The 16,668-nt window shown below is 47.0% G+C and overlaps 2 non-coding genes across 2 annotated transcripts; both read left to right on the plus strand.

Annotated features, from left to right (window-relative positions):
* On the plus strand, positions 1-72 carry TRNAG-UCC (transfer RNA glycine (anticodon UCC)). The gene has a single exon. It is a non-coding gene; the product is annotated as a tRNA-Gly (tRNA).
* Positions 73-16,596: 16,524 nt separating this feature from the next.
* TRNAW-CCA (transfer RNA tryptophan (anticodon CCA)) lies at positions 16,597-16,668 on the plus strand. Its single transcript has one exon. It is a non-coding gene; the product is annotated as a tRNA-Trp (tRNA).

The following is a 16,668-nucleotide window of genomic DNA, read 5'->3' on the forward strand; positions in this document are numbered from 1 at the left end:
GCGTTGGTGGTATAGTGGTGAGCATAGCTGCCTTCCAAGCAGTTGACCCGGGTTCGATTCCCGGCCAACGCAGTATATATTTTTGTGCAATAATATAATTTCATTATTACTGTGTGAGTTTCACTTTGATAGTAAATCATTTAGTCTGTCTCACGACTGACATTGACTCACAAGGATACAGAACTAAGGAAACCACGAGGAATGAATATCACGGAGAGGCCGGAGCGACTCGGACGCATTTCCACCCACAGGTTTATGTTCTGGATCTCCTCCTGCAGGGCTGCACCGGCAGCTGACACACCGGGTGAACGTATGTGCAGCCACTTCTGAAAAGAATCGTGAATTACTCCAGTACTTCGAGATCTGGCTCCATAGCAAGAACTAGTACGTGTTTGCAGCTGCACATCCTGTACATGATGACGTGGGAACTGTAAGTCAGTGCCTCAGTTCTGTTTTGCTGTTCGGTAGGACAGTGAATCCCTCAGCCCTTTCAGCGCTAGTAGCATCTCAGACCCTCAACCCATTGGGGATTTTCCGGGGTCTGCAGCGGCCAATCCTGCACTTTCTACTTGTTAAGAAATCATTCACAAAACGGGAGATTAACCCTTTCTGAAAGAGGCGCTGGTTTATTGCCCCGAATGTTAGACCAAGGTCGGTTCTTTGCAGTAGTCCGGACAGTTGGCTCAGCTGGTAAAAACTACAACTGTGTGAAACAGAAAAACATTGTTTCACAGAAATGTGTTATAATGCTGTGAGGTTTAGTGGATTTATTGTGCTTAAACGACTGTGAGATTAGCGAGGGGAGTAGTTTGCTGTCTCTCATTTGTAAAAAAAAAAAAAAAAAAAAAAGTGAGAAATTAATTTCTCACTGATGAAATTCATGAAGTTCTGTGAGTATTGCATGGTGTGAAATTCGCAGATCTTGCTGGTGTAATAAAACTTCGCTCAGGCTTGGTGAGAAAATGCTGTTAACAAAAATATACATTTAATTGTTCGACTTACCTTGAAAGCTTATGTCAGGTGACCCTCAATGACTAAAGACTTTAGGGGTGACAGTGCAAACCTTGTGGCTGGTATCACCGGTGCCATTGAAACATAACAGTGCTGCAAAGTTACTGATAGCTAAAACCCTGTCCTTTCAGTCTTCGTTGTCAGAGGGCAGCAAAGCTGAACGGATTAATCTTCTTATTTAAGGTGAAATTGCTTTAGAAACTCAGAGAATCTGACACATGAATAACACAAAAGACCGGTTGTCAAATCAGAGCTCTGGCCGCTTTCTTTAGTAGAGGTGGTTGGATTATTAAATATGAAACTTCTATAGTTCACTACATTTCTACCGAATGCGAGGACAATCTGACTGTCTCAGGAAGTTGCCCCTCAGTTGTATAAGGGGATACCTTCCATTAAACTTTTTGACAGGTGCCCGCCCCGTGATCACGTAGGCAATGACGTGGGTACCCTGCCCCGTGATGACGTAAGTAATGACGTAGGTGAGTCACGTGGGTTGTGACATGATGTGATGCTGTGTTAGTCACGTGCCCTGATGCTGTCCCTTGTGTGTAGGTCTATGGACTGTGTGAAATGGCGGCTGTGCAGGTGTGCGGCATGCTTCATGGCCTAAGAGGACAAGTGTGGACATGTCAGACATTCAGGACCGAGTGGCTGCCTGGGGGGCCACCTCGCAGGGCAGAGCATTGGGGTTGTAATGACAAACCTCCACCCTACCAACTAATCCAAAAAGAGGGGCTGGGCAAATGCTGCAAAGGTCATGACATATGGTTACTGTTACGTGTAACCCCTCAACGTATCAGAGCCGTCAAGGTGAGCATGTGACCGCTATGTTGTAGAGGCGTACGCCCTTTTTGAACCATTGAATACATATAAGGAGCCGGCCAGAGCAGCACGCCAAACCGAGAACCATTTCTGAAATAGGTTGTCAAGGCATTATGAAGAGATACAGTCCGCTCACCAGAAAAGCCGCCTCCTCAGGTGCCCAGAACACTATCAATAGATATTATCGGTCCCTAACACCTCCGATGTGGATGAGAATGCACAGCTGGCTGCCCCTACAGAGGGGGGTTCCAACGTTACCGATTTTCAAAAGGAAGTTTGCGAGCGGCTTGAAAAGCTCAGCCTCTAGGATTTGCCGCAACTGAAATCCCCTATTAAGGTTGAAGGCGACGGCCGCGAAGCCTCGAAAGACTAATTAAATGATTCAATCAACTTCATCGACAGTGAAGATGATGAAAACTGTATTGCACCACCGAATTCACAAGTCTATGAAGATATGGGCTTTCAGGAGGACCCTGATCCAGAGGCAGTCGTCGCACAGCCGGCAGGTGTAAACTCTGAAGCCGCTTATACACCAATGGACCTACGCGACTCGCAAGATTTCAGAGCAGCCGCTGAGTGTAGCAAAAATGCTGAGCAGTAAGCTTATCAGAGGGTCGTGTTAAGCATTTGTTGTACACACACCGGCAATTAATGAGGAACACACACTCAAAGACTTACTCCAGGCCAATAGGTTTTTATATTGGAAAAATATATTTTCTTAGTTTATTTTAAGAACCACAGGTTCAAGATTTACATTAAACACTTTAAATGCAAGGTACTTCACTTAGATACTTTAGGAACTTTGAATGAAAACAATATCATGTACAGCCTTTGTAAAAATTGCAATAAGCTATTTTCAAAGTAGACACAGTGCAAAAATCAACATTTCCTGGGGGAGGTAAGTAAACGTTAGATTAGGAGGTAAGTAAAACACTTACAAGTCTCAGTCCTGGGGCATAGGCAGCTCACCGATGGGGGTTCAAGGCAACCCCAAAGTTACCACACCAGCAGCTCAGGGCTAAAAGCTCATTTATGGTCGGCCTTTGGTGCGAATCATATGGCAAAAGGTGGTTTGTTAAGATGAGAGCACTCATATCGTGCTAGGCAAAATATACAGGGGAGGCACTCATTTTTGTGTCAGGTGTATGTAGAGATGAGACAGCGACTTTTATGCACTAATGAGCCACGCAATTGTGTTACATCTTGGGGTTCAGTCCAAGCCATATTGAGCAGACGAGAGCGGTCATGGTGGCGGGCGCCTGGCTGTCGGGCAGGGTGTAAGGCTCAATAGTGTACAGTGAGACTCTGTAGGGCTTTGTAGGAAAGTACCATCTTGCCTGGCATGTTACCCCCATTTTTCACTGTATATATGTTGTTTTAGTTGTATGTGTCACTGGGACCCTGGTAACCCAGGGCCCCAGTGCTCATAAGTGTGCCTGAATGTGTTTCCTGTGTAGTGACTAACTGTCTCACTGAGGCTCTGCTAATCAGAACCTCAGTGGTTATGCTCTCTCATTTCTTTCCAAATTGTCACTGACAGGCTAGTGACCATTTTTACCAATTTACATTGGCTTACTGGAACACCCTTATAATTCCCTAGTATATGGTACTGAAGTACCCAGGGTATTGGGGTTCCAGGAGATCCCTATGGGCTGCAGCATTTCTTTTGCCACCCATAGGGAGCTCTGACAATTCTTACACAGGCCTGCCACTGCAGCCTGAGTGAAATAACGTCCACGTAATTTCACAGCCATTTTACACTGCACTTAAGTAACTTATAAGTCACCTATATGTCTAACCTTTACCTGGTAAAGGTTAGGTGCAAAGTTACTTAGTGTGAGGGCACCCTGGCACTAGCCAAGGTGCCCCCACATTGTTCAGAGCCAATTCACTGAACTTTGTGAGTGCGGGGACACCATTACACGCGTGCACTACATATAGGTCACTACCTATATGTAGCTTCACCATGGTAACTCCGAATATGGCCATGTAACATGTCTATGATCATGGAATTGCCCCCTCTATGCCATCCTGGCATTGTTGGTACAATTCCATGATCCCAGTGGTCTGTAGCACAGACCCTGGTACTGCCAGACTGCCCTTCCTGGGGTTTCTCTGCAGCTGCTGCTGCTGCCAACCCCTCAGACAGGCAGCTGCCCTCCTGGGGTCCAGCCAGGCCTGGCCCAGGATGGCAGAACAAAGAACTTCCTCTGAGAGAGGGTGTGACACCCTCTCCCTTTGGAAAATGGTGTGAAGGCAGGGGAGGAGTAGCCTCCCCCAGCCTCTGGAAATGCTTTGTTGGGCACAGATGTGCCCAATTCTGCATAAGCCAGTCTACACCGGTTCAGGGACCCCTTAGCCCCTGCTCTGGCGCGAAACTGGACAAAGGAAAGGGGAGTGACCACTCCCCTGACCTGCACCTCCCCTGGGAGGTGTCCAGAGCTCCTCCAGTGTGCTCCAGACCTCTGCCATCTTGGAAACAGAGGTGCTGCTGGCACACTGGACTGCTCTGAGTGGCCAGTGCCACCAGGTGACGTCAGAGACTCCTGCTGATAGGCTCCTTCAGGTGTTAGTAGCCTTTCCTCTCTCCTAGGTAGCCAAACCCTCTTTTCTGGCTATTTAGGGTCTCTGTCTCTGGGGAAACTTTAGATAACGAATGCATGAGCTCAGCCGAGTTCCTCTGCATCTCTCTCTTCACCTTCTGATAAGGAAACGACCGCTGACTGCGCTGGAAGCCTGCAAACCTGCAACATAGTAGCAAAGACGACTACTGCAACTCTGTAACGCTGATCCTGCCGCCTTCTCGACTGTTTTCCTGCTTGTGCATGCTGTGGGGGTAGCCTGCCTCCTCTCTGCACCAGAAGCTCCGAAGAAATCTCCCGTGGGTCGACGGAATCTTCCCCCTGCAACCGCAGGCACCAAAAAGCTGCATTACCGGTCCCTTGGGTCTCCTCTCAGCACGACGAGCGAGGTCCCTCGAATCCAGCGACGCTGTCCAAGTGACCCCCACAGTCAAGTGACTCTTCAGCCCAAGTTTGGTGGAGGTAAGTCCTTGCCTCACCTCGCTGGGCTGCATTGCTGGGAACCGGGACTTTGCAGCTATTCCGGCCCCTGTGCACTTCCGGCGGAAATCCTTTGTGCACAGCCAAGCCTGGGTCCACGGCACTCTAACCTGCATTGCACGACTTTCTAAGTTGGTCTCCGGCGACGTGGGACTCCTTTGTGCAACTTCGGTGAGCATTGTTTCACGCATCCTCGTAGTGCCTCTTTCTGGCACTTCTCCGGGTGCTACCTGCTTCAGTGAGGGCTCTTTGTCTTGCTCGACGTCCCCTGTCTCTGCAGGTCCAATTTGCGACCTCCTGGTCCCTCCTGGGCCCCAGCAGCGTCCAAAAACGCCAAACGCACGATTTGCGTGTAGCAAGGCTTGTTGGCGTCCTTCCGGCGGGAAAACACTTCTGCACGACTCTACAAGGCAAGACGGGTTCCGTCCAGCAAAGGGGAAGTCTCTAGCCCTTTTCGTTCCTGCAGAAACCTCAGCTTCTTCTGTCCAGTCGAAGCTTCTTTGCACCCGCAGCTGGCATTTCCTGGGCATCTGCCCATCTCCGACTTGCTTGTGACTTTTGGACTTGGTCCCCTTGTTCCACAGGTACCCTAGATTGGAAATCCACAGTTGTTGCATTGCTGGTTTGTGTCTTTCCTGCATTATTCCTCTAACACGACTCTTTTGTCCTTAGGGGAACTTTAGTGCACTTTGCACTCACTTTTCAGGGTCTTGGGGAGGGTTATTTTTCTAACTCTCACTATTTTCTAATAGTCCCAGCGACCCTCTACAAGGTCACATAGGTTTGGGGTCCATTCGTGGTTCGCATTCCACTTTTGGAGTATATGGTTTGTGTTGCCCCTATCCCTATGTTTCCCCATTGCATCCTATTGTAACTATACATTGTTTGCACTGTTTTCTAAGACTATACTGCATATTTTTGCTATTGTGTATATATATCTTGTGTATATTTCCTATCCTCTCACTGAGGGTACACTCTAAGATACTTTGGCATATTGTCATAAAAATAAAGTACCTTTATTTTTAGTATAACTGTGTATTGTGTTTTCTTATGATATTGTGCATATGACACTAAGTGGTACTGTAGTAGCTTCACACGTCTCCTAGTTCAGCCTAAGCTGCTCTGCTAAGCTACCATTATCTATCAGCCTAAGCTGCTAGACACCCTATACACTAATAAGGGATAACTGGGCCTGGTGCAAGGTGCAAGTACCCCTTGGTACTCACTACAAGCCAGTCCAGCCTCCTACATTGGTTGTGCAGTGGTGGGATAAGTGCTTGAGACTACTTACCACTCTTGTCATTGTCCTTTTCATAAGAGAAAAATATACAAAACAAGGTCAGTGTATATACACATAGCCAAAAAGTTTTGCATTTCCTCTTTTCACTCTTTTCTAAGTGCTGAAAAGTACTTCTAAACTTTCAAAAAGTTCTTAAAAGTTTTAAAAGTTTTTTTCTGTCTTTCCAAAAAGTTCTGAAAACTTTTTACTCTTTTTCTATCACTTTAACTCTCTCTAAAAAATGTCTGGCACAGGAAAAAATGTTGAACTGTCCAAACTTGCATATGATCACCTTAGCTGGAAAGGAGCAAGGAGTCTCTGCATAGAGAGAGGTTTGAGTGTAGGGAAGAATCCTTCCTTAGAACTGTTAATTAATATGCTTAGAGTACAGGATAAGGCCATAAGTGCCCAATCTGTAGAAAAAGTAGCTAATGGTTCTCAATCTGATCCAGGGACTCCCCCAGGAAAAGGTTCAGGAAAGAAACTTCTCAGCCTGCCCATTACTAGACAGTCTAGCATAGTTGGTACAGAGGTTGAATCACACCATACTAATGGTGTGCTCTCACATTATACTGGTAGCCAAGCTGTTAGGGTGCCCTCTGTAAGGGACAGGTCTCCTTCTGTTCATTCCCATCATACCTCTGTATCTAGAAATGTCCCTCCCACCCACCCTGATGACAGATTGTTAGAAAGGGAGCTCAATAGATTGAGAGTGGAACAAACCAGACTGAAGCTCAAGAAGCAACAGCTGGATTTGGATAGACAGTCTTTAGAAGTAGAGAGGGAAAGACAGAAGTTGGGTTTAGAAACCCATGGTGGCAGCAGCAGTATTCCCCATAGTCATCCTGCAAAAGAGCATGATTCCAGGAATCTGCACAACATAGTTCCCCCTTATAAGGAGGGGGATGACATTAACAAGTGGTTTGCTGCACGAGAGGGCCTGTGCTGTACAGGATGTCCCTCAAAAGCAGTGGGCTGCTATCCTATGGCTATCATTTAGTGGAAAAGGTAGGGATAGGCTCCTTACAGTGAAAGAAAATGATGCCAATAATTTCCAAGTTCTTAAGAATGCACTCCTGGATGGTTATGGCTTAACCACTGAACAGTACAGGATAAAGTTCAGAGAGACCAAAAAGGAGTCTTCACAAGACTGGGTTGATTTCATTGACCAGGCAGTGAAGGCCTTGGAGGGGTGGTTACATGGCAGTAAAGTTACTGATTATGACAGCCTGTATAACTTAATCCTGAGAGAGCATATTCTTAATAATTGTGTGTCTGATTTGTTGCACCAGTACTTGGTGGACTCTGATCTGACCTCTCCCCAAGAATTGGGAAAGAAGGCAGACAAATGGGTCAGAACAAGAGTGAACAGAAAAGTTCATACAGGGGGTGACAAAGATGGCAACAAAAAGAAGGATGGTAAGTCTTCTGACAAGGGTGGGGACAAATCTAAAAATGAATCTTCATCAGGCCCACAAAAACACTCTGGTGGGGGTGGTGGGTCCAAATCCTCCTTTAATCAGAACAAGGAAAAGAAACCATGGTGCTATTTATGTAAAATAAAAGGCCATTGGACAACAGATCCCAGTTGTCCAAAGAAAGGCACCACAGCTCCTACCACTACAACCCCTACTGCTACACCTAGTGTCCCTACTAATAGCAGTGGTGGTGGGAGCAAACCTACTAATAGCCAATCCAAGGGAGTAGCTGGGCTCACTTTTGGTAATTTAGTTGGGGTTGGTCTGATTAGGGAGACCACAGAGGCTACTTTAGTCTCTGAAGGGGCTATTGATTTAGCCACTTTGGTTGCTTGCCCCCATAACTTGGAGAAGTACAAGCAACTAACCCTAATAAATGGTGTTGAGGTCCAGGCCTACAGGGACACAGGTGCCAGTGTCACAATGGTGATTGAGAAACTGGTGCACCCTGAACAACACATACTTGGACACCAGTACCAAGTAACCGATGCTCACAACATAACACAAAGCCACCCCATGGCTGTTGTAAATCTCAACTGGGGGGGGGGTAACTGGTCCAAAGAAAGTTGTGGTAGCTTCAGATTTACCTGTAGACTGTCTATTAGGGAATGATTTGGAGACATCAGCTTGGTCAGATGTGGAGTTGGAGGCCCATGCAGCAATGCTGGGCATCCCAGGGCATATTTTTGCTTTGACAAGGGCTCAGGCCAAAAAGCAAAAAGGACAGGGAAGCTTGGATCCTGGAACAATGGACCAAGTGCTCCCTAAAGCTAGGTCTAGTAGAAGCAAACCACTTCCTACTATCCCTCCCTCTACAGTGGATTCAATTTCTGAGGAAGAAGAATTCCCTCCCTGTGCAGAACCTACACCAGAGGAGCTGGAAGCAGACACTGCTGAGCTTTTGGGTGAAGGGGGGCCTGCCAGGGAGGAGCTGAGTGTGGCACAGCAAACCTGTCCCACATTAGAGGGTCTCAGACAGCAAGCTGTCAATCAAGCTAATGGGGATGTCAGTGACTCTCACAGAGTTTACTGGGAGGACAACCTCTTGTACACTGAGCATAGAGATCCTAAACCTGGAGCTGCCAGGAGATTAGTGATTCCTCAGGAGTACAGAAAGTTCCTCCTAACACTGGCACATGACATTCCCTTAGCTGGGCACCTGGGTCAAATGAAAACTTGGGACAGATTGGTACCATTGTTTCATTGGCCTAGGATGTCTGAGGACACAAAGGAATTTTGCATGTCCTGTGAAACCTGTCAAGCCAGTGGCAAGACAGGTGGCACCCCAAAGGCACCCCTTATCCCACTGCCTGTGGTTGGGGTTCCCTTTGAAAGGGTAGGGGTTGACATAGTTGGCCCCCTTGTCCCTCCTACTGCTTCAGGCAATAGGTTTATCTTGGTGGTAGTGGACCATGCCACAAGATATCCTGAAGCAATTCCTTTAAGGACCACTACAGCTCCTGCAGTGGCAAAGGCCCTCCTGGGAATATTTTCCAGGGTGGGCTTCCCAAAGGAAGTAGTATCAGACAGAGGAAGCAATTTCATGTCTGCATACTTAAAGGCCATGTGGAAGGAGTGTGGTGTAACTTACAAGTTCACAACACCCTATCATCCACAAACAAATGGACTGGTGGAGAGATTTAATAAAACTCTCAAAGGCATGATTATGGGACTCCCTGAAAAACTCCGCAGGAGATGGGATATCCTTCTACCATGCCTCCTTTTTGCCTACAGGGAGGTACCCCAGAAAGGAGTGGGCTTCAGCCCCTTTGAACTTCTTTTTGGACACCCTGTTAGGGGTCCACTCACACTTGTAAAGGAGGGTTGGGAACAACCTTTAAAAGCTCCTAAGCAGGATATTGTGGATTATGTACTTGGTCTCAGATCAAGGATGGCTGAGTACATGAAAAAGGCCAGTAAAAACCTTCAGGCCAGCCAAGAGCTCCAGAAGCAATGGCATGATCAGAAGGCTGTTTTGGTTCAGTACCAACCAGGGCAGAAAGTGTGGGTCTTGGAGCCTGTGGCCCCAAGAGCACTCCAAGATAAATGGAGTGGACCCTACACAATTGTTGAAAAGAAGGGTGAAGTCACCTACTTGGTTGACTTAGGCACTGCCAGGAGTCCCCTTAGGGTGCTCCATGTCAACCGCCTGAAACCCTACTATGACAGGGCTGATCTCACCCTGCTCATGGCAACAGATGAGGGACAGGAAGAAGACAGTGATCCTCTACCTGATCTCTTCTCTTCCACAGAACAAGATGCTCTTGTGGAAGGTGTAGTTTTGGCGGATTGTCTTACTGCTGAGCAGAAAGATAATTGCATAAATCTCCTAGGACAATTTTCAAAACTCTTCTCCATTGTGCCAGGCACCACTTCTTGGTGTGAGCACACTATAGATACTGGAGACAGTTTACCTGTCAAAAGTAAGATCTATAGGCAGCCTGACCATGTCAGGGACTGCATAAAGCAAGAAGTTCAGAAAATGTTGGAACTAGGAGTGGTTGAGCACTCTGACAGTCCATGGGCTTCTCCTGTGGTACTGGTACCAAAACCCAATTCTAAAGATGGAAAGAAGGAAATGAGGTTTTGTGTAGACTATAGAGGTCTCAACTTGGTAACCAAAACTGATGCTCACCCTATACCCAGGGCAGATGAGCTCATAGATACACTGGCATCTGCCAAGTATCTAAGCACTTTTGATTTGACTGCAGGGTATTGGCAGATCAAATTGTCAGAAGATGTTAAACCTAAGACTACATTTTCTACCATTGGAGGACATTACCAGTTTACTGTAATGCCTTTTGGTTTGAAAAATGCACCTGCCACTTTTCAGAGGTTGGTGAACACAGTCCTGCAAGGGCTGGAAGCTTTCAGTGCAGCATATTTGGATGATATAGCTGTCTTTAGCTCCAGCTGGGATGATCACCTGGTCCACCTTTGGAAAGTTTTGGAGGCTCTGCAAAAGGCAGGCCTCACTATCAAGGCTTCAAAGTGCCAGATAGGGCAGGGTAAGGTGGTTTATCTGGGACACCTTGTTGGTGGGGAACAGATTGCACCACTTCAGGGGAAAATCCAAACTATTATTGATTGGGTTCCCCCTACCACTCAGACTCAGGTGAGAGCCTTCCTAGGCCTCACTGGGTATTACAGGAGGTTCATTAAGAACTATGGCTCCATTGCAGCCCCTCTTAATGACCTCACATCCAAGAAAATGCCTAAAAAGGTATTATGGACAGCAAACTGTCAGAAAGCTTTTGAGGAGCTGAAGCAGGCCATGTGCTCTGCACCTGTCCTGAAAAGCCCTTGTTACTCTAAAAAATTCTATGTCCAAACTGATGCATCTGAATTAGGAGTAGGGGCAGTCCTATCACAACTTAATTCTGAGGGCCAGGATCAACCTGTTGCTTTTATTAGTAGAAGGTTGACCCCTAGAGAAAAGTGTTGGTCTGCCATTGAGAGGGAGGCCTTTGCTGTGGTCTGGGCTCTGAAGAAGTTGAGGCCATACCTGTTTGGCACTCACTTCATTGTTCAGACAGACCACAAACCTCTACTTTGGCTAAAACAAATGAAAGGTGAAAATCCTAAATTGTTGAGGTGGTCCATATCCCTACAGGGAATGGACTATACAGTGGAACATAGACCTGGGAGTAGCCACTCCAATGCATATGGACTCTCCAGATATTTCCACTTAGACAATGAAGACTCATCAGGTAATGGCTAGTCTTATTGTCCTTCGTTTGGGGGGGGGGGTTGTGTAGGAAAGTACCATCTTGCCTGGCATGTTACCCCCATTTTTCACTGTATATATGTTGTTTTAGTTGTATGTGTCACTGGGACCCTGGTAACCCAGGGCCCCAGTGCTCATAAGTGTGCCTGAATGTGGTACCTGTGTAGTGACTAACTGTCTCACTGAGGCTCTGCTAATCAGAACCTCAGTGGTTATGCTCTCTCATTTCTTTCCAAATTGTCACTGACAGGCTAGTGACCATTTTTACCAATTTACATTGGCTTACTGGAACACCCTTATAATTCCCTAGTATATGGTACTGAAGTACCCAGGGTATTGGGGTTCCAGGAGATCCCTATGGGCTGCAGCATTTCTTTTGCCACCCATAGGGAGCTCTGACAATTCTTACACAGGCCTGCCACTGCAGCCTGAGTGAAATAACGTCCACGTAATTTCACAGCCATTTTACACTGCACTTAAGTAACTTATAAGTCACCTATATGTCTAACCTTTACCTGGTAAAGGTTAGGTGCAAAGTTACTTAGTGTGAGGGCACCCTGGCACTAGCCAAGGTGCCCCCACATTGTTCAGAGCCAATTCACTGAACTTTGTGAGTGCGGGGACACCATTACACGCGTGCACTACATATAGGTCACTACCTATATGTAGCTTCACCATGGTAACTCCGAATATGGCCATGTAACATGTCTATGATCATGGAATTGCCCCCTCTATGCCATCCTGGCATTGTTGGTACAATTCCATGATCCCAGTGGTCTGTAGCACAGACCCTGGTACTGCCAGACTGCCCTTCCTGGGGTTTCTCTGCAGCTGCTGCTGCTGCCAACCCCTCAGACAGGCAGCTGCCCTCCTGGGGTCCAGCCAGGCCTGGCCCAGGATGGCAGAACAAAGAACTTCCTCTGAGAGAGGGTGTGACACCCTCTCCCTTTGGAAAATGGTGTGAAGGCAGGGGAGGAGTAGCCTCCCCCAGCCTCTGGAAATGCTTTGTTGGGCACAGATGTGCCCAATTCTGCATAAGCCAGTCTACACCGGTTCAGGGACCCCTTAGCCCCTGCTCTGGCGCGAAACTGGACAAAGGAAAGGGGAGTGACCACTCCCCTGACCTGCACCTCCCCTGGGAGGTGTCCAGAGCTCCTCCAGTGTGCTCCAGACCTCTGCCATCTTGGAAACAGAGGTGCTGCTGGCACACTGGACTGCTCTGAGTGGCCAGTGCCACCAGGTGACGTCAGAGACTCCTGCTGATAGGCTCCTTCAGGTGTTAGTAGCCTTTCCTCTCTCCTAGGTAGCCAAACCCTCTTTTCTGGCTATTTAGGGTCTCTGTCTCTGGGGAAACTTTAGATAACGAATGCATGAGCTCAGCCGAGTTCCTCTGCATCTCTCTCTTCACCTTCTGATAAGGAAACGACCGCTGACTGCGCTGGAAGCCTGCAAACCTGCAACATAGTAGCAAAGACGACTACTGCAACTCTGTAACGCTGATCCTGCCGCCTTCTCGACTGTTTTCCTGCTTGTGCATGCTGTGGGGGTAGCCTGCCTCCTCTCTGCACCAGAAGCTCCGAAGAAATCTCCCGTGGGTCGACGGAATCTTCCCCCTGCAACCGCAGGCACCAAAAAGCTGCATTACCAGTCCCTTGGGTCTCCTCTCAGCACGACGAGCGAGGTCCCTCGAATCCAGCGACGCTGTCCAAGTGACCCCCACAGTCCAGTGACTCTTCAGCCCAAGTTTGGTGGAGGTAAGTCCTTGCCTCACCTCGCTGGGCTGCATTGCTGGGAACCGGGACTTTGCAGCTATTCCGGCCCCTGTGCACTTCCGGCGGAAATCCTTTGTGCACAGCCAAGCCTGGGTCCACGGCACTCTAACCTGCATTGCACGACTTTCTAAGTTGGTCTCCGGCGACGTGGGACTCCTTTGTGCAACTTCGGTGAGCACTGTTTCACGCATCCTCGTAGTGCCTGTTTCTGGCACTTCTCCGGGTGCTACCTGCATCAGTGAGGGCTCTTTGTCTTGCTCGACGTCCCCTGTCTCTGCAGGTCTAATTTGCGACCTCCTGGTCCCTCCTGGGCCCCAGCAGCGTCCAAAAACGCCAAACGCACGATTTGCGTGTAGCAAGGCTTGTTGGCGTCCTTCCGGTGGGAAAACACTTCTGCACGACTCTACAAGGCAAGACGGGTTCCGTCCACCAAAGGGGAAGTCTCTAGCCCTTTTCGTTCCTGCAGAAACCTCAGCTTCTTCTGTCCAGTCGAAGCTTCTTTGCACCCGCAGCTGGCATTTCCTGGGCATCTGCCCATCTCCGACTTGCTTGTGACTTTTGGACTTGGTCCCCTTGTTCCACAGGTACCCTAGATTGGAAATCCACAGTTGTTGCATTGCTGGTTTGTGTCTTTCCTGCATTATTCCTCTAACACGACTCTTTTGTCCTTAGGGGAACTTTAGTGCACTTTGCACTCACTTTTCAGGGTCTTGGGGAGGGGTATTTTTCTAACTCTCACTATTTTCTAATAGTCCCAGCGACCCTCTACAAGGTCACATAGGTTTGGGGTCCATTCGTGGTTCGCATTCCACTTTTGGAGTATATGGTTTGTGTTGCCCCTATCCCTATGTTTCCCCATTGCATCCTATTGTAACTATACATTGTTTGCACTGTTTTCTAAGACTATACTGCATATTTTTGCTATTGTGTATATATATCTTGTGTATATTTCCTATCCTCTCACTGAGGGTACACTCTAAGATACTTTGGCATATTGTCATAAAAATAAAGTACCTTTATTTTTAGTATAACTGTGTATTGTGTTTTCTTATGATATTGTGCATATGACACTAAGTGGTACTGTAGTAGCTTCACACGTCTCCTAGTTCAGCCTAAGCTGCTCTGCTAAGCTACCATTATCTATCAGCCTAAGCTGCTAGACACCCTATACACTAATAAGGGATAACTGGGCCTGGTGCAAGGTGCAAGTACCCCTTGGTACTCACTACAAGCCAGTCCAGCCTCCTACAGGCTTCAGTTTTTGCTTCTACACGATCTGAAGGCTTATCCTCATGCTTTGGGCCTCAGTGGGGAATCTCAGCTCTGAAGAACTGAAGGGTTTATGGCATCAGGGAGACGGCACACCAGGACCAGGCTTAGCTGCCACATTCTTCTGCGTCAGGCCACCCCCCTTTTTTTGCCATTTTTGTGCCATTTTTTGGTCGAGCGTAAGCCATCGGCCTCGTGTCCACTTTTAGAATACTTCTTATGGCTTAAAGCAATTTCATTTGTTGGTTGCAGTGTCCTTTAAAAATCGCTAGTGGTCAGTTCTGCCTTTTTCTCACTCCTTGTACTGTTTCAGAGCAGTGACCAACTACTGTACTGATCCACTTTGGTTTCTTTATCTGTTGCTGGGACTGACTATTTTTGTTATTTCTTTGGTACTCCCTTTTCACTGTGGGCGTTTTAGGCTGGTAGCGACCTGCGTTTTGTTGCAGCATTTCATTCCTCCCACCTCCTCCCATTTCGCTGACATTTGTTTTGGCTTTATTCCAGTGCTGTCCTCGTTTACCTCCGGGTCCTAAAATACGCTTATTTTAAAAAAGAAACACACCATTGTTTAGCTCACTGTTCACGAAAGCCACAATATGCCCTTTCTGGTACAATGTAGCTAAACCTAGAAGCAATAATGTGAATCTTGCTTAGCCTCACATGCATCTTGAGTCTCTTTCTCAAGGACCCCTCCCTGCCAGCTCTCACGACATAGCACATAGGGCATTTCTTACCTCCTTTATTGGGGGAAAAAAAATCTTCTCAGGCTGCTCTGCTATTGTTAACTTCATTCGAGCTTTGTTGAAATGGAAGGCAATTAGGCTTTCAGGATGTTTCATTCTGTTAAAACAAAAAGAAAATACTTTTCCAGCCTGATTTCCCAATTTCTGTTCAGACGTTTAGGCAAGGAAAGTCCAGTTATGAATTTACAATGCCAATAGCTCAAACTCAAGAAAATGCAAGACCTATAGAATTGCAAATGCTTGTTCTGATTAATAGTTTGCAGTTGGTGGTTCATGGTGTTTCGTGGTGGTTCACAGTGGGGGTTTGAAAGAGCACAAAATGTGCAATAGCTCCAAAATTCCACTAAATCCAACAAGTGGAATACAGTCGTGAAAAGTGGCAAGTTCAATCTGCCAGTGATTTTTTTTCTATAGATTTCTGTTTCACATTTTTCTCCCACTAGTCATAGTCATCTAACTTATTTTTATTAATTGTGATATCATCTATCAAAATCTAGGTCATGTGCACTCCTTCCTTGCCTGACTTAAACATTAGTACAAACCTTTGCAATGGATATCTTGGCCAGTGGTGCAGTGAGGGTACATGGTGCCCTCATGCAAGCAAGGGAAATGCATCCATGTCCTCTGGTTAAGTAGCAAAAAGCCTAATTGGGATGTAGTGGTCCGCTCAAATTCAACAACCTCAGTGCCACTGCACCTGCTGCACTGTTGATAGATACCATTGTGATGTTCCTGGGGCCACACCCTTCAAAGGATAGAAAATACTTGAAATTAACTGAAAAGTTAAGGAGGAGAATTTCCTAGCGCGAGTAGCAACTTCAACAAGGTATCCCTGTGCAAGGATATTTCGGGGCGGGCAGCATTTTCTGTCGCTATTTGAGTATTCTCCGTGACACACTTGAGTGATGTCCACTGGCACAGTTCACTCCAAAATCATCTCTCCACTTGGACTCATGCGTGACTCTCCCATTCACCCAGTAACAGTGCGCCCACCAAAGCAAAGCTACTAACAATTGTGGCCAAGGAGGCAGAGTTCTGACTCTGTGCCCTCGAGGAGAGTGGCATATTAACAAAAAACTCTGTTTGCTGAGTTTATGGGATCTCGGCTGACTTGTGTTACAAATGTCTGATCTTTCGCTGCTGATGATACAAGAAATGTGTTTTTCATAGTCTATGTCACACTTGACAGGACTATAAATTAGCAGCGCCAGCAACAAAGCAAGTACAAGGGTGTCATGAAAATGTAGTAATACATATCGCATGGATGGTCTGTGTTATTGAATGGACTGTAAATGTTTACTTTAGAGTGACCTAGTGCCAGGCCTGTAGAATAGCTTCATGTACTTTAATCTCGTTAATTACTCTGGAAAGTTTGACGAGCAAGAAATCATTTTGCTTACTTTTCAGTCATCCTGTTGAACAGAACAGTAGACCTCGTGGCGCAACGGTAGCGCGTCTGACTCCAGATCAGAAGGTTGCGTGTTCAAATCACGTCGGGGTCA

The sequence above is a fragment of the Pleurodeles waltl genome, chromosome 12 (genome assembly GCF_031143425.1).
Source record: "Pleurodeles waltl isolate 20211129_DDA chromosome 12, aPleWal1.hap1.20221129, whole genome shotgun sequence".
NCBI lineage: Eukaryota > Metazoa > Chordata > Amphibia > Caudata > Salamandridae > Pleurodeles > Pleurodeles waltl.